This window comes from Dermochelys coriacea, chromosome 9 (genome assembly GCF_009764565.3).
Source record: "Dermochelys coriacea isolate rDerCor1 chromosome 9, rDerCor1.pri.v4, whole genome shotgun sequence".
NCBI lineage: Eukaryota > Metazoa > Chordata > Testudines > Dermochelyidae > Dermochelys > Dermochelys coriacea.
The window spans coordinates 67209799-67224946 of NC_050076.1; positions in this window are offsets into that span (position 1 = coordinate 67209799).

Genomic DNA, 15148 nt, shown 5'->3' on the forward strand with positions numbered 1-15148 from the left:
CTCAGGGTTTAGCTGATTGCCATATTTGGGGTTGGGAAGGAATTTTCCTCCAGGGCAGATTGGAGAGGCCCTGGAGGTTTTTCGCCTTCCTCTGTAGCATGGGGCATGGTTGACTTGAGGGAGGCTTCTCTGCTCCTTGAAGTCTTTAAACCATGATTTAAGGACTTCAATAGCTCAGACATGGGTAAGGTTTTTCATAGGAGTGGGTGGATGAGATTCTGTGGCCTGCGCTGTGCAGGAGGTCAGTCTAGATGATCAGAATGGTCTGACCTTAGTATCTATGAATCTATCTAAGTAGTTGAAGACTGCTATCAACTCCTCCCACACTCTTCTCTTCTGCAGACTAAATAAGCCCAGTTCCCTTTGCCTCTCCTCGTAAGTAATGTGCCCCAGCCCCCTAATCATTTTCATTGCCCTCCTCTGGACTCTCTCCAATTTGTCCACATCCTTTCTGTAGCGGGGGGCCCAAAACTGAATGCAATACTCCAAATGTGGCCTCACCAGTGTCGAATAGAGGGGAATAATCACTTCCCTCAATTGCTGGCAATGCTCCTACTAATGCAGTCCAATATGCTGTTAGCCTTCTTGGCAACAAGGGCACACTGTTGACTCATATCCAGCTTCTCATCCACTGTAATCTCCAAGTCCTTTTCTGTAGAACTGCCGCTTAGCCAGTTGGTCCTCAGCCTGTAGCAGTGCATAGGATTTTTCCATCCTAAGTGCAGGATGCTGCACTTGTCTTTGTTGAACCTCATCAGATTTCTTTTGGCCCAATCCTCCAATTTGTCTAGGTCACTCTGGATCCTATCCCTGCCCTCTAGCATATCTACCTCTCCCCCCATCTTAGTGTTATCCACGAACTTGCTGAAGGTACAATCCAACCCATCATCCAGAACATTAATGCAGATGTTGAACAAAACTGGCTCCAAGACTGACCCTTGGGGCACTCTGCTTTATACGAGCTGCCAAGCAGACATCGAGCCGTTGATCACTACCCATTGAGCCTGACGATCTAGCAAGCTTTCTGTCCACCTTATATTCCATTCATCCAATCCATACTTCTTTAACTTGCTGGCAAGAATCATGTGGGAGACCATATCAAAAGCTTTACTAAAGTCAAGGTATATCACATCCACCGCTTTCCCCATATCCACAGAGCCAGTTATCTCCTCATAGAAGGCAATCAGGTTGGTCAGGCCTGACTTGCCCTTGGTGAATCCATATTGCCTCTTCTGGATTACCTTCCTCTCCTCCAAGTGCTTCAAAATGGATTCCTTGAGGACCTGCTCAATGATTTTTCCTGTGAGGCTGACCGTTCTGTAGTTCCCTGGGTTCTCCTTCTTCCCTTTTTTAAAGATGGGCACTATATTTGCCTTTTTCCAATCATCCAGGACCTCCCCCAGTCACGAGTTTACAAAGATAATGGCCAATGGTTCTGCAATCACATCCGCCAACTTCCTCAGCACTCTTGGATGCATTGCATCCAGCCCCATGGACTTGTTCATGCCCAACTGTTCTAATTAGTCCTTAACCTGTTCTTTTACCACCGAAGGCTGCTCACTTCCTCCCCATACAGGGCTGCCAAGTGCAGCAGTCTGGGAGCTGACCTTGTCTGTGAAGACGGAGGCAAAAAAAAAATTGAGTACTTCAGCTTTTTCCACATCTGTCACTAGGTTGCCTCCCCCATTCAGAAAGGGTCCCACACTTTCCCTGATCTTCTTGTTGTTAATATGCCTGTAGAAACCCTTCTTGTTACCCTTCACATCCCTTGCTAGCTGCAACTCCAGTTGTCCGTTAGCCTTCCTGATTACACCTCTGCATGCTTGAGCAATATTTTTATACTCCTCCCTAGTTATCTGTCCAAGTTTCAACTTCTTGGAAACTTCCTTTTTGTGTTTAAGCTCATTGAACATTTCTCTGTTAAGCCACTCTGGTCACCTGCCATATTGCTATTTTTTCTGTACATCAGGATGGTTTGTTCCTGTGCCGTCAATAAGGTGCCTTTGCTTTTATGTTTTTTATAAAATGAAAAAGTATAACTAGGGAGACCAAATAAGAATTTGAAATGCAACTAGCAAAAGACTCAAAAAGTAACAGCAAAAAATTTTTTAAGTACACCAGAGGCAGAAAGCCTGCTGAACAATCAGTGGGGCCACTGGATTATCAAGGTGCTAGGAAGACAAGGCCATTGCAGAGAAGCTAAATGAATTCTTTGCATCGGTCTTCACTGCAGAGGACACGAGAGGGATTCCCACATCTGAGCCATTCTTTGTAGGTGATAAATCTGAGGAAGTGTCCCACACTGAAGGATCAATAGAGGAGGTTTTGGAACAAATTGATAAATTAAATAGTAATAAGTCACCAGGACTAATCACTTAAATCAGCTTCTGTACTAGATGACTGGAGGATAGCTAATGTGACACCAATTTTTAAAAAAGGCTCCAGGGGCAATCCTGGCAATTAAAGCCAGTAAGCCTCACTTCAGTACAAGGCAAATTGGTTAAAACAATAATAAAAATCAGGATTATCAGACATACATGAACACAATTCATTGGGGAAGAGTCAACACAGCTTTTGTAAAGGGAAATCATGTCTCACCAAATCTATTACAATTTTTTGAGAGGGTCAACAAACATGCAGACAAGGGTGATCCAGTGGATAGAGTGTATTTAGACTTTCAGAAAGCCTTTGACAAGATCTCTCACCAAAGGCTCTTAAGCAAAGTGAGCAGTAATGGGATAAGAGGGAAGGTCCTCTCATGGATCAATAACTGGTTAAAAGACAGGAAACAAAGGGCAGGAATAAATGGTCAGGTTTTAGAATATAGAGAGGAAAATTGCAGTGACCCCCAGGGATCTGTACTGGGACTATTCAACCTATTCAACATATTCATAAATGATCTGAAAAAAGGGGTAAACAGTGAGGTGACAAAATTTGCAGACAGTACAAAATTATTCAAGTCCAAAGCTCACAGCAAAGAGTTACAAAGGAATGTGACAAAACTGGGTGACTGGGCAACAAAATGACAGATGAAATTCAATGTTGATAAATGCAAAATAATGCACATTGGAAAACATCCCAATTATACATACAAAATGATGTGGTCTAAGTTAGCTGTTACCACTCAAGAAAGCGATCTTGGAGTCATTTGGATAGTTCTCTGGAAACATCCACTCCATGTGCAGTGGCAGTCAAAAAAAGCTAACAGAATGTTAGGAACCACTAGGAAAGAGATAGATAAGCCCGTAAATATCATATTGCCACTAACAGTAATCAATGGTACACCCACACCTTGAATAGCGTGTGCAGTTCTAGTTGCCCCATCTCAAAAAAAGGTATATTGGGAATGGAAAAGGTACAGAGAAGGGCAACAAAAATGATTAAGAGTATGGAACAGCTTCCATATCAGGAGAGATTAAAAAGACTGACTGTTCAGTTTGGAAAAGAGACAGCTAAGATGGGTTATGATAAGGATCTATAAAATCATGAATAGTATGGAGAAAGTGAATAAGGAAGTGTTATTTATTCCTTCACGTAACACAAAGACCAGGGATCACACAATGAAATTATTAGGCATCAGGTTTAGAATAAACACAACAAAGTACTTCTTCACACAACACACAGTCAACCTGTGGAACTTGTTATCAGAGAATGATGTTAAGGCCAAAAGTATAATTGAGTTCAGGAAAGAATTTGATAACTTCAAGGAGATTAGGTCCATCAATGGTTATTAGCTAAGATGGTTACAGATGCACCCCTATGTTCTGGGTGTCCCTAAACCTCTGACTGTCAGAAGCTGGGACTGGATGACAGAGAATGAATCACTTGATAATTGCCCTCTTCTATTCATTCCCTTTGAAAAATACAGCATTGGCCACTGACAGAAGGATACTAGGCTAGATGGACCCAGTATGGCCATTCTTAATTTTTTACAAAATATAGTCAGTCACTTTTCTGGGTGATACCAAGAGCCACTCCTTCATTATTTGTGTTACTCTGTGTCACACCAAGGAGCTCATAAAAGCACTTTAAATTATTACTGATACACACAGATCTTTGAGAATATTTATGTGATGCTGGGCAAGCCAGTACCCTATTTTCCATAATAAAACAGGTCTTCTCACAACAGATAAAAATGTATTTCCTTAATTTATTTGAAAATAAATATAGAGGGAATAGGTCAGGAATCTACAAGTCAGCAGTCAACCTGTTATTTCTCAGCTAATGTGAAATGTCCCCAGCATTTCATTTTATTATGAATTATAATGATAAGGAAAGGGCAAGTGCCTACATCGTTACTCAGCCTGATAAAAGAAATCAAACTTCGCTATGACTGCATGACAAAATACTCCAGTTCATTTGATCTTTGAAATCTATTAACCTCTCTTACATATGAAACCTCTAACAGATTTTATTTTGATCTGGATACAGGGCTCTTTTATTATCAGTTACTACCTCACATGCTGCACGAAAAATGTACTCTGCACACACTGTGAAGTTAGATGGTTCAGAAATTAAATGGCCATCTTGTCTAGTAGCGATAAAATATTACTCCAGAAAATAAAGTGATAATCAATGACAGCAATATGAGATTCAAGAAGATACCTGTCTAGTGTAATAGATAAAGCCTTAAAGCCTTATTCATGATAGTAAAGGCATCACATCTCAATGATAATTGAGAGTTAGGTTTTACCATCTTTACACACCTGTGCTTACTCCAAAAGCAGGCCCACTGACATATATGGAGTAAGGTACTATTCAATGTGAATAAAGGTGACAGAATCTGTCTCTGAGTGGGAATAACCAGGACTCCCATAATAAACATTTAAAAAGAGAAACACCAAATTACTCTTCCTCTCTCGTCATTCATATTAAACTAATTCATCCATTTGAGCAGGAGAAAGTATAATCCCCACAAAGGAGCCTTGGGAATAACACACAGGATAACATTTCTTTTCCTGGGTCATTTATAACCAACACTCAATACCTTCATAGTCTCCCCTCTTTCGCCACCCTCTTATATACACACACATACAGCTACCAAGCCACAAAGTTATTCCTCTACAGGCCAAAGGGGGAAGAGACCCCCAAATAATTGCATGGCTATGTTATTTATTAGCACAATTAGGGAAAAGCAATATGAAATAATCAAGTGTTTAGTTAGCAGCACTAATACATTGAGCATGTATGCTTCTTGTAGCTACTCAATTTATAATGCATTGTGCAAGCCTGATGGGATCTTTGAGTGGCTTTTTACAGTAAATTCAGTGGAAATGAGTGCAAAAGCTTTTTGCAGCTTTGTAACACTAAAGAAACCCTGCAAACCCTGAGATGCTAAATCCTCTGTTTATCCACAAAACAAAATCAACAGAGAGATTGGCAGTAGAAACTTACCCTCAGTGTCCCACTCACTCCCCGCTTCCACTCCCCTGCCTCCTACACAGTTTCCAAATCAGAACTGCAGAGCCTGGTTTGCCGAGCTGGTGAGCTCAGCCAAACAAGCCCCCAAGAGCTCAAAGCAAAGTACAGTGTTGTTTAACCTTCCCTGTTCCCTTGTCCTAGAAATAAAAGTAGAAGGTAATGATTAATCTTGCTATTTAGCCTTCTGGGTTTTGTTTGTGTGTTCTTGCTGGACTGCCACTGAACTTTCCTTTTTTATTGTAGTTACTTGGGCAGCTATATGCACCAGTGCTAATTACAGGAAAAAATTGGGACTAGCAATTTTCAGTTAAAATTGGGTGTGAAAAAATGTACATTTATATTCTTCAAAAAGGCTTTTTCATCACCAAGTGATGTGCTTTCCTAAATCAATGCTGGCACAGATCACTTCTAAGCTGGGCTGCTTTTTATGCTTCTAGCCATTTTGCATATTTTATATGTATGATATTTCTAATAATTGGAATGTCATTTCAGAAAGATCCATTACAATTAAATCAGTACCATGGATAGAAGAGGCAGTTCCATTTGCTCAGATCCCCGTGCTCCTCCTCTCCAACCCCCTAAACATCAACTTCTGATCCCTACCAAACTAAATAGTGGAGGGGCTACAATAAAAAGATTACTTGGAATTATTAGTTCTGATTACTTTAAAGGAGTAAATACACAAAAGAGTCTTCAGTTTTGCACAGGTGAGATGCTTGCACTCAAAGTGTCCACTGAAAAAGATCCCTGTTGTATGGAAATTCTAGAAATATAAATGACAATACTTTGCACTGGTACAAAATTGCCTATTTCAGACAGTGATACAAGCTACAGTACAACCACCCACTGTTGAATATATGAAAAATCACTTTTAATAATGTGAAAGCAAAAGATATTGAACTCAAGTCTATAAACAATAAATTTTCCCAAAGAAAACAAATTTAATTTATTAAATTTAATTTGCTGCATAACCAACTTTGAAACCTTGTCTAGATTAAAAAAAATAAAGCCAGACAAATCAAGGCTTCATTTGATAATATCCCCAAACTTCACTTGGCTTTGGACATGCTGATACTTGGCCCACAACCTTTTTCAAAAGAAAGAGACATATGAAAAGAAAAAAGACACTGAATCTAAGTCATCCAAATAATGACAAAGTTCTCAGCTCTGCATCATAAAAAAGTAAAATGATTACATAAATCATTTATATAAATCAATGTCTGGTCTGTCCTAATGACTAGAAATACTGTACTTCTCTACTTTTTACCAGTACTGGGCACACAAAAGGAAGAAAAAATAGTTCCTTTAAATCATATTTCTAATGTTGGTGTAATTTGAGCCAGGCAAAACTGAATTACCCATTCATAAAATTCAAGGTTATCTGTTTTTAAGTACCAAAGAATATTAACCCATTATTTTTACTTACAGTATTTGCATATGCCAGATTTGACATGCTAGTATCTAATAGCAGTTAATGAATATTCTTTGCCTACTCCAGTAAGCTGCTTCTAGAACTGAGCAAAAAACTGACATCTTTACCAATAGGCATGGAGGCTTATGTGGTAAAGAATGTGTCCCATATCCACATTTATGACATACGATTCTAACATGACCTGTGTTTACCTCAATTTGCTTTACTGAGTTGACCACATAAAAAGTTGTTTGTACCCCACCTTTATGGAACACTCCTTTGCAAATACATCTCCAAACAAGAAGGTGTACAGCCCCAGAACCAAATAATATAACCAGAAGCAACAGCACTGAATCAAAAAGAAAAGGAGTACTTGTGGCACCTTAGAGACTAGCAAATTTATTGGAGCATAAGCTTCGTGAGCTACAGCTCACTTCATCGGATGCAGTCGGTGGAAAATACAGTAGGGAGATTTATATACACACACAGAGAACATGAAACAATGGGTTTTATCATACACACTGTAAGGAGAGTGATCACTTAAGATGAGCTATTACCAGTGGGGGGGCGGGGGGGAAGGAGGAAAACCTGTTATGGTGATAATCAAGATGAGCCATTTCCAGCAGTTAACAAGAACGTCTGAGGAACAGTGGGGGGTGGGAAATAACATAGAATCATAGAAGAATCATAGAATATCAGGGTTGGAAGGGACCTCAGGAGATCATCTAGTCCAACCCCCTGCTCAAAGCAGGACCAATCCCCAATTTTTGCCCCAAATCCCTAAATGGCCACCTCTAGGATTGAACTCACAACCCTGGGTTTAGCAAGTTAATGCTCAAACCACTGAGCTATCCCTCCCCCCAAATATAGTTGTTGCTACAATAAATATTAGAATATTGCTTATATCCACACTAGACTATGTCTTGTCAGTTCACATTTTGAATGGAACTGGACTTCAATCTATTTTTTTTATTTGAAATGAGTAGGAGACAAAGATGGTCATATATTTGCCAGTATGGCTAACTTTAAAAAAAAAAAGGAGAGAGGAGTACTTGGGGAAATAGCTTTACTTTGTGTAATGTCCCATCCACTCCCAGTCTCTATTCAAGCCTAAATTAATTGTATCCAGTTTGCAAATTAATTCCAATTCAGCAGTCTCTTGTTGGAGTCTGTTTTTGAAGTTTTTTTGTTGAAGGATAGCCACTCTCAGGTCTGTAATCGAGTGACCGGAGAGATTGAAGTGTTCTCCGACTAGTTTTTGAATGTTATAATTCTTGACGTCTGATTTGTGTCCATTTATTCTTTTACGTAGAGACTGTCCAGTTTGACCAATGTACATGACATAAAGAACCAACCTTCCACACAAACTTCCTCGTGGCTGGACTTTACAAAAACTAGACAAGCCATCTACAACACACACACTGCTTCTCTACAAAAGAAAAAAGGCAGTAAATGATCTAAACTACTACATGGCACAAGGGGCCACAACAGTGGTTCCCTTAACGCACCCAGCAATATTGTTAATCTATCCAACTATACTCTTAGCCCAGCAGAAGAATCTGTCCTATCTCGGGGCCTCTCCTTTTGCCCCTCCACCCCATGAATATGATATAGTTCTGTGGTGACCTAGAATTCTATTTTTGACATCTCCGACTCAAGGAATATTTCCAACACACCTCTGACCAACATATTAACCCACAGAGACCTTCCTACCAACACTACAAAAAGAAGGATTCTGGGTAGACTCCTCCTGAAGGTCGAAACAACAGACTGGACTTCTACAAAGAGTGCTTCCACAGATGTGCACGGGCTGAAATTGTGGAAAAGCAGCATCACTTGCCCCATAACCTCAGCCGTGCAGAACACAATGCCATCCACAGCCTAGGAAACAACTCTGACATCATAATCAAAAAGGCTGACAAAGGAGGTGCTGTCGTCATCATGATTAGGTCAGAATATGAACAAGAGGCTACTAGGCAGCTCTCCAACACTACTTTCTACGAGCCATTACCCTCTGATCCCACTGAGGGTTACCAAAAGAAACTACACCATTTGCTCAAGAAACTCCCTGAAAAAGCAAAAGAACAAATCCGCAAAGACACACCCCTGGAACTTCAACCTGGGGTATTCTATCTGCTACCCAAGATCCATAAACCTGGAAATCCTGGACACCCCATCATCTCAGGCATTGGCGCTCTGACAGCAGGATTGTCTGGCTATGTAGACTCCCTCCTCAGGTCCTATGCTACCAGCACTCCCAGCTATCTTGGAGACACCACTGACTTCCTGAGGAAACTACAATCCATTGGTGATCTTCCTAAAAACACCATCCTGGCCACTATGGATGTAGAAGCCCTCTACACTAACATTCCACACAAAGATGGCCTACAAGCCGTCAGGAACAGTATCCCCAATAATGTCACGGCTAACCCGGTGGCTGAACTTTGTGACTTTGTCCTCACCCATAACGATTTCACATTTGGGGACAATGTATACCTTCAAATCAGCGGCAGTAATGGGTAGCCGCATGGCCCCACAGTATGCCAACATTTTTATGGCTGACTTAGAACAACGCTTCCTCAGCTCTCGTCCCCTAATGCCCCTACTCTACTTATGCTACACTGATGACATCTTCATCATCTGGACCCATGGAAAAGAAGCCCTTGAGGAATTCCACCAGGATTTCAACAATTTCCATCCCACCATCAACCTCAGCCTGGACCAGTCCACACAAGAGATCCACTTCCTGGACACTACAGTGCTAATAAGGGATGGTCACATAAACACCACCCTATATCGAAAACCTACTGACCGCTATTCCTACCTACATGCCTCTAGCTTTCATCCAGATCACACCACACGATCTATTGTCTACAGCCAAGCTCTATGATATAACCACATTTGCTCCAACCCTTCAGACAGAGACAAACACCTACAAGATCTCTATCATGCATTCTTACAACTACAATAACCACCTGCTGAGGTGAAGAAACAGATTGACAGAGTCAGAAGAGTACTGAGAAGTCATCTACTACAGGACAGGCCTAACAAAGAAAATAACAGAAAGCCACTAGCCATCACCTTCAGCCCCCAAATAAAACCTCTCCAACACATCATCAAGGATCTACAAGCTATCCTGAAGGACGACTCATTACTCTCACAGATCTTGGGAGACAGGCCAGTCCTTGCTTACAGACAGCCCCCCAACCTGAAGCAAATACTCACCAGCAACCCCACACCACACAACAGAACCACTAATCCAGGAACCGATCCTTGCAACAAAGCCCATTGCCAACTCTGTCCACATATCTATTCAGGGGACACCATCAGAGGGCCTAATCACATCAGCCACACTATCAGAGGCTCGTTCACCTGCGCATCTACCAATGTGATATATGTCATCATGTGCCAGCAATGCCCCTCTGTCATGTACATTGGTCAAACTGGACAGTCTCTACGTAAAAGAATAAATGGACACAAATCAGATGTCAAGAATTATAACATTCAAAAAGCAGTCGGAGAACACTTCAATCTCTCCGGTCACTCGACTACAGACCTGAGAGTGGCTATCCTTCAACAAAAAAACTTCAAAAACAGACTCCAACGAGAGACTGCTGAATTGGAAAATAATTTGCAAACTGGATACAATTAACTTAGGCTTGAATAGAGACTGGGAGTGGATGGGTCATTACACAAAGTAAAAGTATTTCCCCATGTTATTTCTCCCCCCTCAGCCCATCCCCCACTGTTCCTCGGATGTTCTTGTTAACTGCTGGAAATAGCCCATCTTGATTATCACCATAAAAGGTTTTCCTCCCTCCCCCACCCCCGCTGGTAATAGCTCATCTTAAGTGATCACTCTCCTTAGAGTGTGTATGATAAAACCCATTGTTTCATGTTCTCTGTGTGCGTATATAAATCTCCCCACTGTATTTTCCACCGAATGCATCCGATGAAATGAGCTGTAGCTCACGAAATCTTATGCTCAAATAGATTTGTTAGTCTCTAAGGTGCCACAAGTACTCCTTTTCTTTTTGCGAATACAGACCAACACGGCTGCTACTCTGAGTACTGAATCAGTGTCAATTTGTGTGAGCTTTACCAGGTTAACAAAATGCATGCCCTTTAGGGTTCTTTTTCAACCATGCTTCTGTAATCCTTAACAATTTTAATTCTGATCCCCTGGAGGACTAGCATAGAGATAATAAACAAGCTAATTTAGATGTGAGATCCCTTAAATTACAGACTATATTGTCATTCTTAATCATGTATGACAATAACATCTTCATGTTCCCAAAAGCATCATTCTAAGATGCCTCTCTGATTCATAAACGGAGTCCTGATTCTCATCTCATCACATCTCATTTAGTGGATTCTCATCTCATCTAGTGGAATCTTATACCACACTCCACTAGAGTTGCTTCTGATTTGCGTCAGTGCGATATCTAAATCAGAGAATGACTAGATTCTTTAGAATAAAGTCCTCTGCAAGAAAGAAGAAGATAAGGCTGAAGAAGCCTACAAAGAAAAAGGTGCCCATAAATCCAAGTGCAAGATTTACTTATAGCATTTTCCTAAGTACCTAAGATTGAAGTCAACCTTTTTTTCCTGAAACCTTGAGCTTTTCACTGATTACTTAATAATAAACATAGTTATCCAGGAATCCTTCATTGAAGAATCATCTTTTTCTCTAAGAAATGGGTGTCAGATCCCCAGCTAGTGTAAGTCAGCATAGCTCAGTTGAAGTCAGTGGGGTGACAGTGATCTATACTAGCTAAGGATGTAAGAGCTTGGATTCCCACACCCAACTTCTCTGATTAGAGGATAGTTCATGAGGAGCTAATCAGACCACAGCTTGAGTTGGTGAATGGGAAAGACTCATTCCTCTGGCCTCTCCAATGCAATATCTTCTGAACTACTGAAAAGAAGAGAGATGCAAGCTCCCTCTTAAAAGTCATGTAAGTTTGTGGGCCACCCCAGGATCCATTACCAAATGGTTCCAATAGTAAGAGGAGAGATCTTCTTCCATTAGAGCCCAATCTGTATTTCACCAGGTAGAGAATAGCTGATTTCAGCTCATTTGCAAACAAATTCATATTCAGACTGTATGAAAAACAGTGTGAAAACTCATTCCATACATGTTTTGTACTGAGCCCAGCATCTGATACGTTATGTGCAAAAGTATGAACTCAAAATCAGCCCCAAATAATTTGTCCCTTTATTTTTTTTTGTTTCCAGTAGCACCCACAATGTGCTAGCTATTTTTAAAGTATATACAGTATTGTCCCTACCTCAAAGGCTTACCATTTCTTGTGAAAGTAGAATTAGCTTCTTTAACACATTTGTAGAACCAAAGAAGTCTAAAAGAAAGGTCTATCATGCTGTTAATCCATCCACCAGATGTCAATACAGGAATGATTCCTACAGTGCATTGCTCTGTTTAATTTTAGCTATAAATGATCCCAGAGATGAGGCTTCCATCACTTCCCTTTAGGAGACAATTCCACAATGTACTAGAACTCAGAATCTAAGATTTTCCCCTCAGATATCAAGCTTAGAGTTTTCTTTTCTCCAATATCATCCCACTCCTCCCAAGTTTGGTGTCTTGTGCCACTCAAAACAATCCCTCTCCCTCCTTGGTGTTTGCACCCTTTAGTTATTTGCATATGGTTATTTTATCCTATCATAGCTTGGTCAATCTACACACATGTAGTTCTTTTAATTTAATTTAGTTCTTATGAGTCAATCCCTCCAGACACTTAATCATTTTTCTTGTTTTTGTTGTTCTTGAAATTGAAAAACACTAGGTTTACGACAGAAGGAAAGAGAAAAACAACATATCCTGATGATAAATTAGCCTTATTGCTCCAATAATAATACTTGATAGGTGATAGATTCTTGGCTCAATATTCAGGATGGTATGTGAATGTCACTTTTTACTTAGTAGCAGTAATGGCATTTTTAAAGTAAACAATAGTCACCACATACGGCAAAGCTTAAAGACTATAGCTTGTTAAATATCTTATCATACTTACAACTTACATTTGTTCTTTCAGTAAATAACTCTGCCATATTTTCCTTCAGAGAGCTTTAAGAACTATATCTCAATATGTATAGGTGACCTTCAAGAATTCTGATAACTGCAGTAATTTGTGAGGTAGTATCAACAGATATATTGTAGCATTTGCCTTCAAGAGACTTGGGAGAGGAAAACCTGTCTATTATGGCCCAGCATTTAGATAGCATTACCTATCGCTAGCCATATATTCTGAACAGCAACTTCTAAAATCTGCCAAAGTCATTGTAAATAATTTAAGTACACAAAGGAGTATTGTATCCACTGGCTCGTACATACCACAGCAAAGATATTTTAACATTCACAGCTTTGAGTTTCATTTGTAATATATAAGAAACAGCTTCCTCTTTTTTAATGAGGCTGTCTATCCAATGACCTTTGTCTGCACCCTCCGCAAATATGATTTCAGTTCTGCCCTTGAAACATAGTTCCAGCAAAGTTGTCAACACATATAATATTCCTTCCTGTCTTGTATTTCTCTTATTGTGGAAGTTCAGTAGCCAACACAAAAATTAAGTCTTTGTCAGTATTCCTACAAGATTGTCTTTGCTTTCTAATTTTGTTTGAAATTATATTTCTTCAGCAATGCTGTAGATAAGTGCTTCAGTGGTGATTCATAGCAGTGCTTTTGCCTTACGTGACTATCACCAGTTGATGTACATACTAATGGTACAGGATATTGACTTTTGGATAAGCTTCAGATGTCTGGAAGCTTGACCTCTTACCCCAAAAAGAGGCAACATAAAAGAGAATGTTTGTAACAAATCTACTTAAGGATGAAATTCACTTCTGTGAAGAAAGTTCTCCCAAACTTTGAGGGCTTCAGTGGTGCATAGGCCTTAAGAGGTCTTTGTACAGAGGTGAATTTTAACCTAAAAGAACAAAAAGAAAAAAAGCTACATTAGACACACATTGTTCATTTTATTTTCACTAGCTTCTTATGGCAAATGCTTAAATAGGCAGCAAGCTTGAAAATGTGCTAAAGTCCTGCAGTGCTACACAAATCATATTAAGTGTCCTACATGATCTTTAACATGCTATTTTCCTAGCAAAATAACCTTTTGATTAATTTCTGCAGTCATCTTTTTCCTCCATTCCACTCCAGCTGCATTGGCTCTTCCCATCTTTATCTAGCTGATGAGTAGTGATATAAATTACTTAAGTTATGCCTGCACCTATCCGAAAGTCAATGGCTAATATTTAAATCCATGTTCAAGTTTTACAGTGCTTTTTGCTGTTTTTCCTTTTGCCCTCTTCTGATGATACTGATACAAAAGCAGTGGTTTCCCACAAAGAAAAAAAATAGTTGTTCAAAGTACCCTTATCATTCATATCTCTTCTCTGGCTATGGTAATTTTTTTCAGCATGTACTGGAAAAAGATACCTGTTAAGTACCTTAAACCATCAGAAACTGTTAGAAAAAAATTAAAATAAAATGTAATGCCATGCAGGGAAGAAGCTCTATACTCTATAGGTATCCCAAAACAATTTATAGAAAAATGAGCAATATCTAGTACTATAGGTATACTGCACTGATAGTTTAGTGACTCTGTAGACAAACATTGCAGCTCTTAAAATCTATTTTAGTGAGAGGGACCTTGAAAACTGTCTTTAACTTCCACTTGACAACCACTAGAAAAGAGCAGTGGGCTCCAGAGTTTAACATGTCATCTTAGAGTGGCACTTCTTAAAGCAATAACTGCTCTTTGCCAAAGGTTATTAGCACAAATTCTGGTGTAGAGTTTAAAGGTGATCATTCAGTCCAGAGGCAAGAGAACAGAATAATACTGGCACATGCAGAAAGTCTACCTGTGCTTCAGAAACATAAATGATTGTACATTATTTGGGGTATGGACTATGTTTTTCTTTAAGCTTAGAAAGAATCTAGCATATTTTGTGCACTAATAGAATAGAAAAAATTATACTCAGCTTGTGACTTTTTAAGGAGGTGCGCATATCTGTCCCCTTCTGACAGGGCGGGAGGCTATGTCTCCTCGCTGCACCTCTTCCCCTCAAGTCTAGCCCCCACTCTTCGGGGTTGGTATGCTCTGCCTCCACCAACTGGGATAGCCCATCCGCAATTGTGTTCTCCTTACCCACCCTATGCTGAATGGTAAATGCAAATGGATGTAGAGCGACATACCACCTCATTAGCCTTGCATTGGTGTCTTTCATGTTCTGGAGCAACTTAAGGGCGGCATGATCCATGACTACCACAAAGGTATTCCCCAGGAGGTAGT